Here is a 17903-nt window from a genome sequence, read left to right as displayed (position 1 = left end):
CTTATCCCTCTCCCAATTAAACTAACATCTCTTAACGTCCTATGGAACTTACAATGGAAGGAGTCCTATTTGGGAAGAGGTGATCTTGGATGTTTTGCAACTCAAACATGTTACTATTCTTCACAGATGCCATACGAAAACACAGGCTATACTGAAGTCAAATCTAGGTAGCCCAGTTGATAAAGATTAATTCTGGGCTGCCCAGCCTTTCTCCATATCATGGCATGTATAGAAAGTAATCGTGTTTGTATGGTGCACTGGGTAAACAGATGAGGGGCCTCAGGGCTGAGGAGTTTGGTCATACCGTGGGTAAAGATGTGGTAAACAGATGTTTAAAAGTTATCACTGAGTAAACTGTAGGAACGGTCTTGTTCTGCAGATGTGAGCATGTCAGAATCATTAGAGGCAGAACATACTAACTGTGCTAGTTACTTTTCCCTGGAAACAATTTATTTTCCATGTTAGGTAAAGCAGAAACCTCTTCTGGTGATGAGACCTCACTGGCAATCCCTAGTGTTATGAGAGGAAGGGATGAGAGGTTGCCAGAAGATAATACTCTTCCACAGTTTACTCGATATACTAAAATAATGCAATAGCCTCCTATTTTAAAAGTGAGAGCCTATGTACTAATGTCATAAGCAGACATTAGTGGGGCAAATAATTTTTCAGCTTCATGCTTCCTAGTGGAATAAGTATTTGAAACAGTGATATAGATTGGATGTGGGGGGAAAACATTCTTCACTGAGGTGTAGATCAGTGAATGAGATCAACATTTTTCACACTAAGGCCTCTTTCTGATGTCATCCTGAACCCTTAACTCTGCACCCGTTTCCCTTAATTGAGGTCATTCTATGATAGGATATTGTCTGAATGGTTTAAAGATTCTAAACCAAAGGAAAAAAGTGATAGGTTAGATTTGAAAATGACCTCCGTACGTTATTGTTCAGTTGGTGTTTTTATTTGTCTCACCTAGAAACCAAGATAAGTTGTCATTATCCATTTAGTAATAGATACATTAATTTTATTGTTGTTTGGCAGGCCCAGGCTGGGGATTCGAACCCGCTGCCTTAGGTGTATGTGGCTGGCGCCTTAGCCGCTTGAGCCACAGGCGCCGAGCCGATACATTAATTTTAGAAATGCCAGTTCTTCCCTAGATTATCTTTTACATTTACTGTCATTTTTCTTAAGACAGTTTTTTTTTTTTTTTGCCTTTATTTACTCTTACCGTTTTCTATAAGAATCCTGGTTAGAGTTAAGGGTAAAACTCAATGTAAAACTGCCTCTTTGCTTAGTGGCAGTGTTCCACTGTAAAACCTATTGACAACCTATTTTGGGCTTTGAGGCAGAAATTTGATTACCACCTGTTGAGCAAGTTTGATTTGTCACTTCTCGGCATCTGGCTGGGCAGAGCTAATTTCTTCTAGCAGAGTGAGGCTGATGAGAAGGAGCCAGAAGTGGGAAAGACATGCAGCCACTTTGGTCCAGCTTCTGGTGTGGAGAGGGAAAGTTGTGCGTCTAGGGTCTGACGTGGTGCGCCATCCTGAGGGCCAGTAAACCGCAGTGAGGGGGGCATTTGAGGGTTGCAGACAGGGCTGCAATTCTCAGAAGGCTGGGTGGGCTGTGCTGGTACCCACCAGGAGGCATGGGGGCTGGATGTCAGTCTTTGAAGAACAGAACTGAAAGGAGTAGGATATTAAGCAAAGCAATAGCTACTCAGTAATAAAAACTGGGAAAAATCAGTAGATTATTTAACTATTTATATGGTTATTAGACTTCCAAGACAGTCTAATACTATATAGCATTTTAAATGAACGGAACAGACCTAGAAATGGAAACTATCCATGATACATTAAGTGAAAATTCAAATTAACTTTTGTTTCATTTGGGGAAAGAAGGTACATTGGGACCTGGTAAGGTTAGAGCTCTATTCAGCTGAGGGTACGAACAGCTTAGCATACTTTATAGGGACAGATGCTTTTTGTGGCTTTTGTTTTCATTCATCTATCCCTGGGAAGGGCCACAGTTATTAAATAAAAATTGCCTCCAGTGACAACACGTTGCTGGCACTCCTAAGAAGAGGTAGCTTACTGGGGACGGCAGTTAGTGAATAGGGGTACAAAACCTGGGTTCCAGATGCCTGGGTTTAAATCCTGCTTCTGTGGACTGACTACTTCTGTGACTTTGAGTCACTTCTGTGCCTGTTTTCCCATCTGTAACAGGGGAACAGTGGCAGCACTTGCCTCATAGGTACTTAGGAGAATTAAATGAGTTAGTTGTGAAATATGTGGAGCAGGGTTTGTCCTATACTTAGCTCTGTGCAAATGTTTGTTAAGCAAATAAAACTTATGCTTTCTCAGCTTCCAGGAATCAGTCAGGAACTAATCAGACTTTTCATCTTGTGTGAATGTTTTTCTCTTGGTACATTAAAAGTACTGTTTCAAGCACTGAGGAAAGTAGAGTTAAAATTCTTATTAGCTGATCATTGAATTGGATTTTTGAACTCAGTCGTCCTGAAATTAAGGGGAAAAAAAAATGCCCATTACTTTTAGACTGGCTGTTCTATATACAGAAGAACATTCCTAGTTGACCCCTCCCTATACTGACCACTTCCACGAGTGTTTTACTGTGTATGTATGCTGATACTGAAAATAGGTATTGTTATACGTTTTTCTGTATGCAATTAAGCCAGTACCTAGCTTAGATGGCTGGTCTTTGTTCCTCTAATAGATAATGCTTTGACAGTTAAGAAAACTTAACCACACCAAAACTTTATGCCTTTCCCCCACAATACACTGCAAGCAGTTTGACAGAAAATAATGCCCCTTACAAATATGCGGATGGCTGGGGCTGATTAGTATGTGGAAAAGAAAAATCATTAGATAACATTCTGACTTCAAGCAATGTGGCAGAGTAATAGGCTTTTGTTTTAATAAGATTGAGAGATTAAGGCTGCTAAATCTTTGTAATGGTGTCAGGTAAAGTTAAGGAAACCAAATACTACAGAAGATAAGCAGTGGTGATCTAGTTAGAACCCTGAAAATTAGCTGTGATTGGCTTCTGAGACATTGAGCTCTGGCTAGCTGACTTTTTTTTGCCAGTAAATGGTGTCGTGGTGAATAATGCCCTTTGTATTAGTACTCTTTGATACACATATGTAACCTCATAGAATGATCTCAAATTAGCCTTGGAGCTGAACTATAAGATGGTATCACAATTTGGGTTACTGGATGAATTTAGTAATTTTGAGTACAATTAGTTTATTCCCAAAGAACGAGCTTAATTCCAAGTGACTGAACATACAAAAATTATCCTTTGATGGTGATACCAGTAGTACACTGATCTGAGAATAATTCCTATCCCTTCCAAAGGATTTCTATGAGAAATAAAGGTGAATTACATTAAAACACATTGAATATTCAAATATATACTATTCATGAAAAATCATACTAATGGCTAGTATTCTTCATGTTGCTTAATTATACAAGCACCCGCTAGTTCAAAGGTTTATAATTTTTTATTCTGACTATGTTATATGCTACTGAACTCATGACAATTTTTACTTTGTCCCATGACAGAAGTTGTACCTACAGAAATAAAGGAGTGGAGGTAGGTGGAGGACTAGAGTGGGTGCTAGATAACGTAGGGGCTACAAGCTTGGACAATTCAGTTCAGGAACTCATCTTTGGAAAGTGTTATGTACCTCATTACTGAATTTCACGACAGTTACCTTTGAACTACCCCCTTGGGAAGCTATGCACTGATACCAGCGTCTAGTCCACCCTGCAAAGCAATTTTGGAGCTGTATTTCTGGAATGACCATCGGCACCTGTTCTCAGAGAAGGGTTGTCAGGATCTGCTTCTGACACCACTTGGCAGGGCCAGGAACTGGCCAGGCCTCGGGCCCAGCTTAGGCAGGTTCCCTGACCAGAACAGTTTCTCTTAGGGTGCTTGAGGGCTATCTACTTTAGCTGGGGGGAAGGGGAGAGGGAGAGTGTGAGTCAGAGAGTCTTAGAGTAAAGCAGTCTTCTTTGAACAGATAGATTTTAGTCTTATAGCAGAGTTTGGTAATCTTCAGCAGAGACACACCGTGCTGGCATTCTACAGGCAGGAGAGGAGACAGAGTCAGAGTAAGTGGATCGGTGATAGAATGCGCATGCCCCCCACTGCCTGCTCCTCCAGCCTAATATAAGGCTGAGCTCGTGCTTCTCAATGATGTAGAGACTGTCAATTCACCAATGCTCTCATTTCATGAGCGCTCTCATGCTAGTTAGAACTAAATCTCTCTCCATGCCCTTTTCACCAAGGTGTTCCATTACAGGTATTTCCTATAACACTCACTCCTCCTAGCCATAAGCTATACGGGCTGCTACATTTCTCCCCTTTTATATATACAAACAAATTTTTAATGTGGTGAGGGCTGTTCCTCCTGTTATCTATCTTTTCTTTCTAGGCAAAAGATGGTAATTATCCGAGTTCAGAATTCCAGGTATGGGCTCTTTAAATAAGGAACCCCAATACAGATATAAACTATTAGCCGCTGCTAGGGGAAAATGATTGTGATGTTAATTCCCTTAAAGATCTTTTTAACCGGAGAAAACTGCAAAATCTTTCCTGAGAGAATTTACCATTTCTTTATAGGACCTTTCCTTTGTTATTTACTTAATGGACAAACTAAAGATAAGGCTTTCCTTGCGATCTTTGCAAGCAAAGGTTTTGCTACTGGAGGTCCCTAAGTCCACCCTTCACAGATCTCAAAAGACTGTTACTCGAGGACTAATGGTTCCACACTTGGCAGTTCCTCTAGTGGAATTGTTACTCGTGGTCCAAAAGATACCACTCTTCACAATTCCTCGTTAGCAGACTTTTTCCTGCTTTCAAGCTGCTTTTCCAGCGAAATTTTTGCTAATTGATTCCAGACTTTTTTCAAATGGAGTTTCCTAACACAAAGGTGGTTTAACTTCTACTCTTCCCTCTTTGTTCTCACCTCACATAATCTTCGGAAGGCTTCATTTGCTTCCTAGTGACACTTCCCCTTTGGGCTGTGTCCAGTCGCCTTAGCTGGACCCAGTTATAGTACACAGACGCTGATGAGAGGTGGGTTAGCCTTCACCACACAGGATAACCTAATAGTCCACAAACATTTAATCTAATTATTCTCCATTGTCATCCATTGGTCTAATTTCCCCAGTTTTACGCTGAGGCACCACAGGTCTAACCAAGCCGGCAGAGTGCCCCCATGGCATAGAATTGAATCATACTGTTTTTCTGAGAATAGTTTGAAGTGGAAAATAAAACTTTTCTTTCATTTACCAGTAGGTCCTGATTTTGGCCTAGCTTCCCACATTTTTGGCTTCTGATGTTAACTGGGGGATTTACCCTCTGATCTTCCAGCTGCCCAATTTGAGTTGTCATGTCAATATAGCATTTACCTGCTTCTACTATAAGATTCATCTGATCTCTCAGCTGGGTCATATCAGCTGCCATGATCTTAGTTTCATCTTTAAGCTGTTCCATTTGTTACTTCAACTGCTATCTCTCATTTTCCATGATTTTTCTTTACTGGCTTTCTTTTGGCCTTTTTACAATCTTTCCTTTTCGATTCTTAGAACCTTTAACTATCTTTAAAGGACAGGAACTCTTTAGCTGTTTTTCACTCTGGAGTTTAGTTTTACAAAACTTCACTTCTATCTCTTCACCAGCCTCAATCTACCTCACTTTAAAACAGAACTCTTAACTGCCAAAAAGGGATTCGGGCGTAGGTCTCTCAAAAGCTGCTTCCTGCTGGCATTGGGTGAAGGTATTAGGGGAAGGCAGTTACAAGTTCTCTTCCCTAACTTAGTCAACTCCTGCAACCTATTCCCAACCTTTTCTCTTTGCTGTTTTACTGAAGGCTTTTCTCACCCCTGAGGCTAAAGGCGTGTTTACTACAGGTTCTTATCTCCTAGCTCTATCTTTTCTCCCGTCTAAAGGCTTTTGTTTTTTCTCCAGCCACTTCCCAGAAGACGCTAAAGGCTTTGACCGGCTTTTTCCCCCACAGTAGTTAGAATTTGGAAAGAAAATTAGGAAAGAAGAGGAAAAAAGCAAATGAGAAAAGCCTGCTGTCAGCTGTCTTTCTTAGATACTTCTTTTCCCTCTAAGTATTTCTATTTTTCTTTCTTATTTGCTAAAGCTCATTTCCCTCTCGGTCCACGTTCACTGAATCCTGCTCACAGCACCATTTGTCAGTGGTGTTCACTATCCCGCTTCTGACACCCCTTGTCAGGGCCCGGGACTGGCCAGGTCTCGGCCGGCTCAGGAACAGTTTCTCTTAGGTGCCTGAGGGCTATCTACTGTAGCTGGAGAGAGAGAGAGAGAATCTTAGAGTAAAGCAGTCTTCTTAGAACAGAACAGATAGATCTTAGTCTTTAGCAGAGCTTGGTAATCTTCAGCAGAGACACGCCGAGCTGGCGTTCTGCCGGCAGGAGATGAGACCGAGTCTGAGTAAGCATGTCGTGACAGAACGCGCATGCTCCCGACTGCCTGCTCTCCAGCCTAATATAAGGCTGAGCTCGTGCCTCTCAGCACCACAGGTGTAGAGACTGCCAATTCACCAATGCTCTCATCTCGCGAGCTCGCTCATGCTTCTTAGAACTAAATCTCTCTCCATGCCCTTTTCACCAAGGTGTTCCATTACAGGCATTTCCTATAACTCACTCCTCCTGGCCATAGGCTATATGGGCTGCTACATTTCCCCCCTTTTTTATATACAGACAAAATTTTTAATGTGGTAAGGGCAGTTCTTCCTGTTATCTAGCTCTTATTCTTTCTAGGCAAAAGATGGTAATTATCCGAGTTCAGAATTCCAGGTATGGGCTCTTTAAATGAGGAACCCCAATACAGATGTAAACTATTAGCCGCTGCTAGGGGGAATGATTATGATGTTAATTCCTTTAAAGGTCTTTTTAAACAGAAAACTGCGAAATCTTTCCTGAGAGAATTTACCATTTCTTTAACTGTAGGAACTTTCCTTTGGTAGTTACTTAACAGACCAACAAAAGATAAGGCTTTCCTTGCAATCTTTGCAAGCAAGGATTTTTCTCTTGTTATTCCAAAGGTTTTGCTACTCGAGGTCCCTAAGTCCACCCTTCACAGATCTCAAGACTATTGCTCAAGAACTAATGGTTCCACACCTGGCAGTTCCTCTCGTGGAACTGTTACTCGTGGTCCAAAAGGTACCACCCTTCACAATTTCTCTATAGCAGAGTTTCCTGCTTTCCAAGCTGCTTTTCCAGCGAAATTTTTGCTAATTGATTCCAGACACTTTTTTCAAATGGAGGTCCCTAACACAAAGGTGGTTTAACTCTTACTCTTCCCTCCCTTTGTTCTCACCTCTCATAATCTTCCAAAGGCTTTACTTACTTCTGAGTATCACTTTCCCTTTGGGCCACGTCCAGTCTCCTTAGCTGGACCCAGTTATAGTGCACAGACGCTGATGAGAGGCGGGTTACCTTACTTCACCACGCAGGATAACCTAATAGTCCACAAACATTTAATCTAATTCTTCTCCATCATCATCCATTGGTCTGGCTTAATTTCCCATTTTACACTAAGGCAACACAGGTCTAACCAAGCTGGCAGAGTGCTCCCATGGCACAGAATTGAATTATACAGTTTTCTGAGAGTGGTTTGAAATGAGAATATTAAACTTTTTTCGTTCATTTACCAGTGGGTCCTGATTCTGGCTCAACTGAATTTCCCTACAATAAAGGTGTTGCATCTTTGTCAAATTGATAACGGCATTTGTTTGCCCAGCGAAAGCCTTTTTTACACTTGGGACATACACCTGGGGGTTTACATGCCTTTTTTACACTTGGGACATACACCTGGGGGTTTACATGCCCTTTGTTCCTTTTCTTTAGCATTCAGTGTTCTCTTCCCTTTTAAACTCTTCTCTTATGGCCTAGCTGCCCACATTTCTGGCATTTGATGTTAACTGGGGGATTTACCCTCTGATCTATCTTCCGGCTGCCCAATTTGAGTTGTCATGTCAATATAGCATTTACCTGCTTCTACTATAAGATTCATCTGATCTCTCAGCTGTATTATATCAGCTGCCATGATCTTAATTTCATCTTTAAGCTGTTCCATTTGTTACTTCAACTGCTGTATCTCATTTTCCATGATTTTTCTCTACTGGCTTTCTTTGGCCTTCTATTTTTTACAATCTTTTCAATTCTTAGAACCTTTGGCTGCCTTCAAGGGACAGGAACTCCTTAGCTGTTTCTTTTTACTCTGGAGTCCTAGCTTTTTTACAAAACTTCACTTGCTCTAGTTCTTCACCAGCTTCCTTAATCTACCTCACTTCTTTTTAAACAGAACTCTTAACTGCCAAAAGGGGATTCGGGCATCGTCAGTCTCTCAAAAGCTGCTTCCTGCTGGCATTGGGCGAAGGTATTAGGGGAAGGCAGTTACAAGTTCTCTTCCCTAACTTAAACTCCTGCAACCTATTTCCAAACTTTTCTCTTGCTGTTTCATGAAGGCTTTTCTCACTCCTGAGGCTAAAGGCTTGTTTGCTACAGGTTCTTATCTCCTAGTTCTAGCTTTTCTCTCTTGTTTAAAGGCTTTTGTTTTTCCTCCAGTGCTTCCCAGAAGACGCTAAGGGCTTTTACCCGCTTTCCCCCCCACCAAAGTAGTTAGAATTTGGAAAGAGAAAAGTAGGAAAGAAGAGGAAAAAAGCAAATGAGAAGGCCTGCTGTCGGCTTCTTTCTTAGATATTTCTTTCCCCTCTAAGTATTTTTGTTTCTATTCTCTTTTTCTTATTTTGCTAAAGCTTATTTCCCTCTTGGTCCCCATTCACTGAATCCTGCTCACAGCACCATTTGTCAGTGGCGTTCGCTATCCCACTTCTGACCCCCCTTGTCAGGGCTCGGACTGGCCAGGTCTCGGCCCGGCTTAGGCAGGTTTCCGGACGCGGACCTCTAAGCTACCTTGCTCAGGAACAATTTTTCTTAGGTGCTTGAGGGCTATTTACTTTAGCTGGAGAGAGACAGTATCTTAGAGAGAGAATCTTAGAGAGAGTAAAGCAGTCTTCTTAGAACAGATAGATCTTAGTCTTTAGCAGAGCACAGTAATCTTCAGCAGAGAGACGCCGGGCTGGCGTTCTGGAGACAGAGTCAGAGTGAGCATGTCCGTGATAGAACGCGCATGCTCCCAACCGCCTCCCCCTCCAGCCTAATATAAGGCTGAGCTCGTGCCTCTCAACACCACAGGTGCAGAGACTGCCAATTCACCAATGCTCTCATCTCACGAGCTCTCATGCTTGTTAGACCAAATCTCTCTCCACGCCCTTTTCCCCAAGGTGTTCCATTACAGGTATTTCCTATAACTCTCACTCCTCCTACCATAGGCTGTATGGGCTGCTACAGACGGTGGACAATCAAGTTCATGAGCCCATCCTAGAGAAAGTGCTTCAGAGGGTGGAGTAGGCCCTGAAGGTGGGGTGTGGCTTCCCACACACGTGGAGCACCTTGAAGGTGACTGTAGTGATATGCAGCAGTGAGGTATGTAGCACTTTTTCTAGGAGGAGTTCATGAATTTAGTTGTCCAATCTCATACATGTCTCTCTCCTCCCTAATTAAGACCTTGGGACTGACTGGAAGTCTAGGAAGTTCGGCTTCTCAGTGCAGCCTGTTGTTTTTTCTGCTGCCCTCTCCCTGTAGTGTCAGGAAGGGGAGGAAGGGCATGTTTCTGGGCCCTCCTTCCCTTTGCAGCCCCCCTGCTCTCAACCTGTCTGCTGGGGGGAGGCCGAGCCAGTGTGGACAGAGCGCTGCCCAACACTCGTCTCTCATCTCCCTGCCCTTAGACTTCTCTACAACAGTTGTTCCATAAACTGTAGGGGATTCCTATAACTAAATAATTTCTTGTAATCCTCCATAGAAATAATGAGAGAATTTCAAAAGATCCCGTTTTAAAAATGGACAATGAAACAAAAGTATGGAAAATATCTTGATAAATCTGAAAGCAGATTTTTCACGTCCAGATTATCAATTTGGGATTTAGCAAATCAGCACACTGATTCACAGTTCAGCTAACCCAGTATTTGTGGTGTGTATACATATACACAATACTTCTTTAGTATTAGGTAATATTAGGAATTCTGACTGATTTATAAATATTGTGTCATTTTCTATAACATCCCTTAGTGGGAGGTAGAAGTATAAAATACATGTCTATGGTGAGATGTGATTAGAACACAGTTTATTCAAGATCCTGAAGGACCATCCTCAGACCAGAGAATGAATTACATTTAGGAATCAGGGACTCTGATTTTATACTGCTGTCGTATGTGTTAAATGAGTATTAGAATGTAAGCCATAATAGCTCCGGATGAGATCTTCATGGAATTTAACGATTTAGAGTGGATAATATATAGTAGTAATAATAACAGCAATTATTATTATAGTCAGCATGTGGGTTAATCTCCTTTTCAGCAAACCTGAAAAAATACATACGTTGTTAAATTTGGATTTTTGTTGGTTTAGTCAGTGAAAAGAGGTATCCTCTTGTGGATGTGAGCTCTGCTGTGAAAGAAGTATTGATTTCTAAGAACTTTCCATTTATTAAAGAGTTCAGCCCTTTGTGATAGGAGTTGCAGAATTTTGTGGATTTTTAGCTATGCTAGATTTGTCAGTAGAGATTTGTCATTTGTTTTAGAGTTGAAAAGAGGCTTATAGCCTAAATCTCTCAATTAATAGATGAGAAAAATTGACTCAGAAACATTAAGCTATTGGGCCAAGAAAGAGCAGATCTGATAACACTTAGATCTTTTCTAGCAAACAGTATTTCCTGTAGCAAGATGGGATTGAAGGACAGAGGGAAAAATCTTTTAGTTGCAACTATGTTCATGTAATAGTTTTATACAACACTGACATAGATCCCAAAGCATAGCTTGTAGCTTTTTAATGTTGAGAAGGTATTTTAACAATTGGGCGTTTTAACAATTTAACAACAGAATAGAAAAAAATATGAATTCTGAGAAATATAATCATGTTTTTACAATCTTAGTTTTAGGAGCATTGCTGATTAGATGTGTTAATTAATCCAGCCATCTGGTAACACATATTAATTACACTTATTGAGTTATAAGCATAGCAAATCCAAGTTACCATGTTACTTTTGTTTTTTCTAATGGAATTATTATGCTAATACCAATTTGCCACCCTGCAGTAACTTACATTATTTAAACAATGCTGCTTAAAATTCCAGGGTGGGACATAGAAATCCATGCCTAGCTGGAAAGAGCGGAATGCCAGCTACTTGGTAGCCAGAAAGATGTTCTGGACTGGGTCACTCCTATTATTATAAAGCTTGAAAAAAAATAGAACAAAAGGAGTCATGGATGCCTTTATGGGTGTTAAAGTTTGAATTAGCATATGCAGGACAATCCGGGACAATTAATGTCCACTCTGTTAGTTAACTGGTTGGGGTAGATTCTCTCCTAGTGTTTCAGTTGCCTTATAATTAGCTGTAGCTTAGCAATTAAGTTATGACACCAGACACTGAAGATGGTGATTGTGCTTGAGTGGGGACCCTGCTCAGTGCTTTCTACACATACTAAATCAGAGTTGCCGGCTTCCAAAGTGGCTCTTTTCTATAGCTTGAAAACAGTTTTTTAGGTTCTACAGTAAATCTATATGTCATTCATATGTATCATAAATGCAGTGAAACAAATGCAGTCAGGCTTCCATATCCATAAGTTCCACATCTGCAGATTGAACCAACCATGGGTTGAACATATGTGGGGGAGAAAGGATGGTTGCATCTGTGTTGAACACAGACAGACTTTTTTCTTATTCCCTAATCAATACAGTATGGAACAGCTATTTACGTAGCATTTATGTTGCACTAGATAACGTAAGGAATCTAAGGATGATTTAAAGTCTGAGGGAAGATGTGTGTAGCTTATATACAAACACTACACCATTTTATGTAAGGGACTTATGCATCCTTGGATTTTAGTGTCCAAGGAGGGTCCTGGAACCAATTTCATGTAGGATGCCAAGGGACAACTGTAATTCCAAATAAAATTTTGTGATTGTAGTATTTCAACATTAAAAATCACTCTGTGTTCATGTGCTATTGGTCTAAGAAGGAGATTCAGATATATTACGTACAAAAATACTTAACATTTTTCCTCTTTGGTTCTCCTAGAGAAACTTCTTAAGATAGGGGGGTTTTATTGTTAATCATTCTTCTGTCAACTTATTCTTAAACATCTTATTTTAAACGAGAATAAATGGAAATATTGTTCTTTTAATATTTCCCCTAATTTCCTGCTTTAGAAAGTGACTTCTTCATTGAAGTGAAAAGTAGCATGTGTTGGTTGTTTTTAAATCTGCTGTGCTTTTATTTATTATCACGACAATAAAGATAAAAAAATTATAAAGAATGTGAAACATAAAATGAAAATTCCATGTAATTCTATCCTCCAAAGATAACTACTTAATGGTTTCTATGTTTTTTGTCATACTTTAAATCTTTGTTCCTCCTGATTAAAAAGCATTACCGCCACAGACAGTAGAAAATTTCAAGTGTGTAGTGAAGTTCTCCACCACAAAAATCTCTCGTAATTCTGTCACTCAGAGATGGATCCTGTTGAAACATTTGCTGTGTTTAGGTGCTTCCACATTCATTTTTGTGTTATATACAAGGTGGACATAAAGTTCATGTGCAATTTAAAACAGTAAACTATATATATGTATTTCAGAAACTGTACTTATATTTATGTATCTATACGTATAGCTAGTGTATAATCTGTGTGTTTTTTGTAAAAGGTATCAAAGTATATATAGTTATACGATCTGCTTTTTAAACTAAAATGGGGTGATCATTTTCCCATATTATTTATAACTTGATTTTTAATGGCTGGCTAGTATTCTATCATATACGTAAACTACTAGACCGTTTTTCTTACTGCATATTTAGTTTTCTTTTACTTTGAGAAATAATGTGTTTAGCATTATAGATATACTCTGCTGAGTATCCTTGAAGACAAATATTTGTACAAGTTCATTATTATCTCCTTAGGATAAGTTTCTAGATACGCAGTAATTTTTGTGAATAAAAATGTGCTCAATTTGCGTGTACAAACTTATGGTATTGCCAAGTGGATTAGCAAGATTCTATCATATTTTTAGAGTACTTTACAAGTAATTTGAAGATTTCAAATTTCAGGCTATTAATTTAAATAGATTATCTTCTAGCCTTAAATAGTCTGGGTTTAGGTATTCAAATACTGTAGCTGAATATATGTGTATAATCACATTTATTATTGTGCATGTTTTAATACCACCTTGTTTATGTCACTGGATTTTTTTTATCTATTGACTGTTGAGAACTGTGTATATCACAACAAAACCCAAACTCAAAGTGAAAAACAAGGTCGTGTGTAAGTTTCATGGGATGCTCAGTAACAAGTGTAACTAGATTTTCTTGGAGAGAAAAGATATGATGACCTCCCAGGATGCTTTAAATTTGTGTTTAGCAGACATCACTCTAGGAGGAGAAAATATGTTAGTTGTTTTGTTTCAAAATAAAAAGAAATAATTATTGTATCTTGAAAAATGTAAAAGGATACTACTTCAAATGTTGATCAAAACAATAGTTACATGATTAGAATAAAATTACAACTGTTTAAATATAGTAACTATGACAGCTACTGTGTATTAAGTTCATACCAGGTGCTTGTCATGGCCTTGACCTCGTTAATCCTTATTAAGGCCAGGATAATAATATATATATGGCAGGCCTGAGTGTTTTGATTTTAAATGTTGCTCAGATTAGTCAACTTTTTGATGTTTTGCATCCAAGAAATGTTTGGATATCTGTCCTCAATGTATTAAAGTTTCTCAGTGTATTAACCATTTCCTTTAGATTATAGCATTTTTATAGAAATTATTTTAAGTACGATTTGGCACAGCTTATAACAGATGTTTTAATTATTTCATTCATTGTCTCATTACCATGTTTTATCTGAGACATAAAAACTTTTATGGCTTAAATGACCTCTCAGTACTCTGCAGTTTCAGGGAGGGTTTGTTTTTTTTTTTTTTTTTGCTTAACATGATTTTGCTCTTTTAGGATTTTTGGTTTGCCAGAGTGAAATTAGGGATTCAGATGTAATAGGAGTGACTGTATGGTAATGTGACTATGAAGTATTCTGTTTCATTTGTAGGCTGCTATTTTGATTGAAGAAATTTCTGTTCTCTAAAATGAGAATTATAAGAGATAATTAAATTTATTTGTAAAGTATTTTCAGACTTGATATATCAAGGTTCCACTAGAGAAATAGAATCAGTAGGAGATTTTATAAATAAATGTGTATATATATATGAACTATGTACATATGTGTGAGTATATATATGTAACACACACACACATATGGAGAGAGAGAGAAGTGGAGATGCAAGGAGGTGGCTTACACGACTGTGGGGCTGGCTAGGCAAGTCTGAAATAGGGGTGTCAGGCCATCGGGAAGGAGAAACTGGGTGGGACTCTTGGCCACAAGTTGAAGCTGCTGTCCACAGGTAGAATTTCTTCTTTGTCAGAGAAGCTTCAGTTCTGGTGTTAAGGCTTTTCCATTGAATTAGACACACCAAGATTATCTAGAATAATCTTTTTTACTTGAAGCCAACAGATTGTGTATTTTAATCACATCTGCAAAATATCTTCACAGCATACTTAATGTTTGATTGAATACCTGGGAGCTGTAGCCTAGCCAACCAGACACATCACACTTGCTATCTGAACCAGTTCACGTCATATAAAAATGACAGCTTCATTAACATAAAATCATCACTTATCCATGCTAAAACCTAAAAATACCCAGTTGAACTAATACATATTTTTTTATGTTACTAAAAATAAAATCTACCCTTGAAGGAGTTAATATTTACTCCTGGAGTGGAGAATATTGAAAAGAAGGTACGTTAGGCTACAGTTATAATTTGTTAAAAGTTTGGAGGAACGGCAGCATCATTGGAAGGCTGATGACTTTGAAACAGGCTGTAAAAGGAGAGTCATTTAAATGTGTGCTTCCCAGACAGGGGTTCATGACATTCTTATTTTCTTCTTCCAGCAACTACATTAGTGAAATACCAGCAAAGCACTGCTTTTATTTAACGTAAACCAGGAATCAGGAAACTCTTTGTGCAAAGGGCCAGACAGTAAACAGTTTCAGTGTTGCAGGCCACACAGTTTCTGTCGCAACTATCAACTCTGTCATCATAGCCTGAAAGCAGCCGTGGACAATACATAAACTAATAAGCAGGGCTGTGCTTGTAACATGTATTTACTGAGAAATCCCTAACACAGGTGATGGGCTGGGTGTTACCTGCAGGCTGCGTTTGCCTATCCCTGATGGAGAGAGGCTGGTGTATTGATTAAAATAGTTGTTTACCTGTATTTCATCAAATTTAGAAAGTCAGGAATTGATCAACTAATTTATTGAATACTTTTTGGGTTTTTTTTTTTTCTTTCTGTTTTCATAAAAACTATGGAAGAATCAGAACAAGTATAGGAATGGGGCAGTCCCCAGTCTCATTAGTGAGTTAGTTAAGTAGGAGATGATTGTCGTATATATTTTATGTATGATTGGATAACAGTATATATTGACTTCTCTATTATACATATATAATGAGGTGCATCCCCTCAACTCTCAAGAAACGAAAAAAATGAAACATTTGTATCTGTTTCGTGTCTCAGCACAGAAGTGAGCAGGCGCAGAGACTTCCTCGTGAGGGTACGGAGGCAGCACTGGCGGCGCCCTGCTGTCGGCCACCTTCCTGGCTTTCCTTTCCCCTTCTACCTTCTCTTTACTAACTACTACTACTAATAATGAATAAGAGGAAGCTGAAGAATTATTTGAAAATGCAGAGGTAGAGAGGACATAGACATTTGGTAAAACATTATACACATCTAAATACTTGTGTTTGAGATTCTACATTAAACAGCAGAAATGCCACTTTTTGTTCTAGCACTATACATGAATTATAGTTCAGGCTGAGGCTGAGAAGTCAGCGGATTTTGCTGGTCCCTAGAAAAATGTCCTAAGGAATGGCACTCACCATATTTGGGTACTGGTTTTAGCCATGCCTTGTGTCAATAATCTTTAAGTGGGAATGGATCAGTTTCCAGGTATGAATTAGAAAGATGACTCAGGTGGCAGATGGGTGGGAGGGTATGATGTTCTAGGTGAGAGAAAGGAGGTTTGGGCAGCTGAGGGCAACATAGATGGGAAGAAATGATCCAACTGGCGACATCTCTAAATACACGCATGTGTACCGGCTTTCTGTGAACCAGGTGGAGTGTTCCTGTGGGATCTTTCCCATGGAAGAAATCTCTGGTACAGTGGTTAGGAACTCAGACTTCAGAGCCAGTTTTTCTACGTGCCTGAATTTATATCTTGGGTTTGCCACTTTATAGCTGCGTGACCTTGACTTAAGTGATTTAATATTCACTTTCCTTCTCTGTAAAAATGGGCAGGATAATCACACTTACCAAGTTGTAAAAATTAACTAAGACAGTGAATGCAAAGCACTTAAGCCACTGCTGGTTATTTCATGAAGGTCCTGTGAATATTTGCTGCCATTGTTATTATTATTGGGAGAAAATAAAGTTGTAATATCAAAGAAAATTTTCTGCTATTTGTAAATTATGGTTGTATAAGCTTTTATGATTTTCAGAAGCAAGAGCATGCTTTCATTCTCCTAATTTATAGGGGACAAAGTTATATTTTCTGTTTTTACGATGATCCAGAGTGCCAGGAACAAATCAGTTTTAGGTTGTGCTTTTTCTTCCGTTGCCTTGTTTTGGAACAGTAGATACCCGTGCTCTGTAATTTGGTATATCCCTCTGTGTGATGCCTAAAGCAGTCCTAGTGGTGGTTTTTCAGAAAGCCAGAGGAAGTAAGAGACAAGTGCATATCAATTCTGGACAGAAAAAGAAGTAGGGAAGAAAACAGCAAAAGTCACTAGTCCTTTGTGATGAAAGAGAACGGTTGTGCTTCACACTAACCTGAGGTAGACTTCACGTTAAAAGGATACTCTCCTCAGTACTCTGCAAGGAGGATTTTTACACAGAATTTCTTTTCAGTAGCTAGCTTCCTGTTTGATTTGCTCTGCAGCTTTTGGTCTATCTCATGTTACATTTTCGTCATCTCTTCATTAGGTCTTACCTGTGATGAAGCCTGAGAAATAGCTCATTTTAATGGTTTCCATGTCCCGTGTCTGTTTGTGTTTCATTGTCCAGGAGGCATTTAAAGCAGGAGTTGTGCCATCTCAGAATGACACGCCTCCCTGCTTCCTGCCCCTTCTGTTAGGGAATGATAGGTACAGTTTGTGTGTGAGTGACCTGTGTGGACTGTTGGCTGTGCAGTTGCCTTGAGCACTGTGAACTCAGCATCCTGGTTTCTTTCTTTTTTTTTTTTTTTTTGTGCCATCAGTTACTCCTAGAGTGCCCTTTCCACTTTCTGCACCAAAGACAATTGGAAGATAGAAAGGGACAGCCCAGTGAATTTCACCCTCTAGCCAATCATATGTAGTGTTTTTCCTTCAGGAATGTGTCCTCTCAATTTTTATGTAGAAAAGTTTTGCTAAAATTTTGGTAATAAAATAACACTCAGAAGGGAAATTAAAAGACAACCCAGGAAAAAATTGCATCAACTCTGAAAGATAAATGGTTAATATACTTTCTAAATAAAGAGCTTTTTAAAATCAATGATACTCCAATAGAAGAAAATAGACAAACATGAACCAATAGTTTCCCAAAGAGTAAAAATCAGAGAAAATAGACATAAAAACTTTAATAATTTAATTCAAGCTGAGAAAGCTGATAAAATAAAAATGAAAAAAAAAAAAAAAGGAACA

The 17903-nt window shown here is 39.1% G+C and overlaps 1 protein-coding gene across 4 annotated transcripts in view; it reads left to right on the top strand.

Annotated features, from left to right (window-relative positions):
- Window positions 1–17903, top strand: part of ST7 (suppression of tumorigenicity 7) — a 272254-nt gene that overhangs the window by 112234 nt on the left and 142117 nt on the right. The window lies entirely within an intron of this gene.

Source organism: Otolemur garnettii, unplaced genomic scaffold, assembly GCF_000181295.1.
Source record: "Otolemur garnettii isolate 467f Iridium unplaced genomic scaffold, OtoGar3 scaffold00037, whole genome shotgun sequence".
NCBI lineage: Eukaryota > Metazoa > Chordata > Mammalia > Primates > Galagidae > Otolemur > Otolemur garnettii.
The sequence above is the reverse complement of the archived record's forward strand: the minus strand, read 5'-3'. Positions and strand labels throughout refer to the sequence as shown.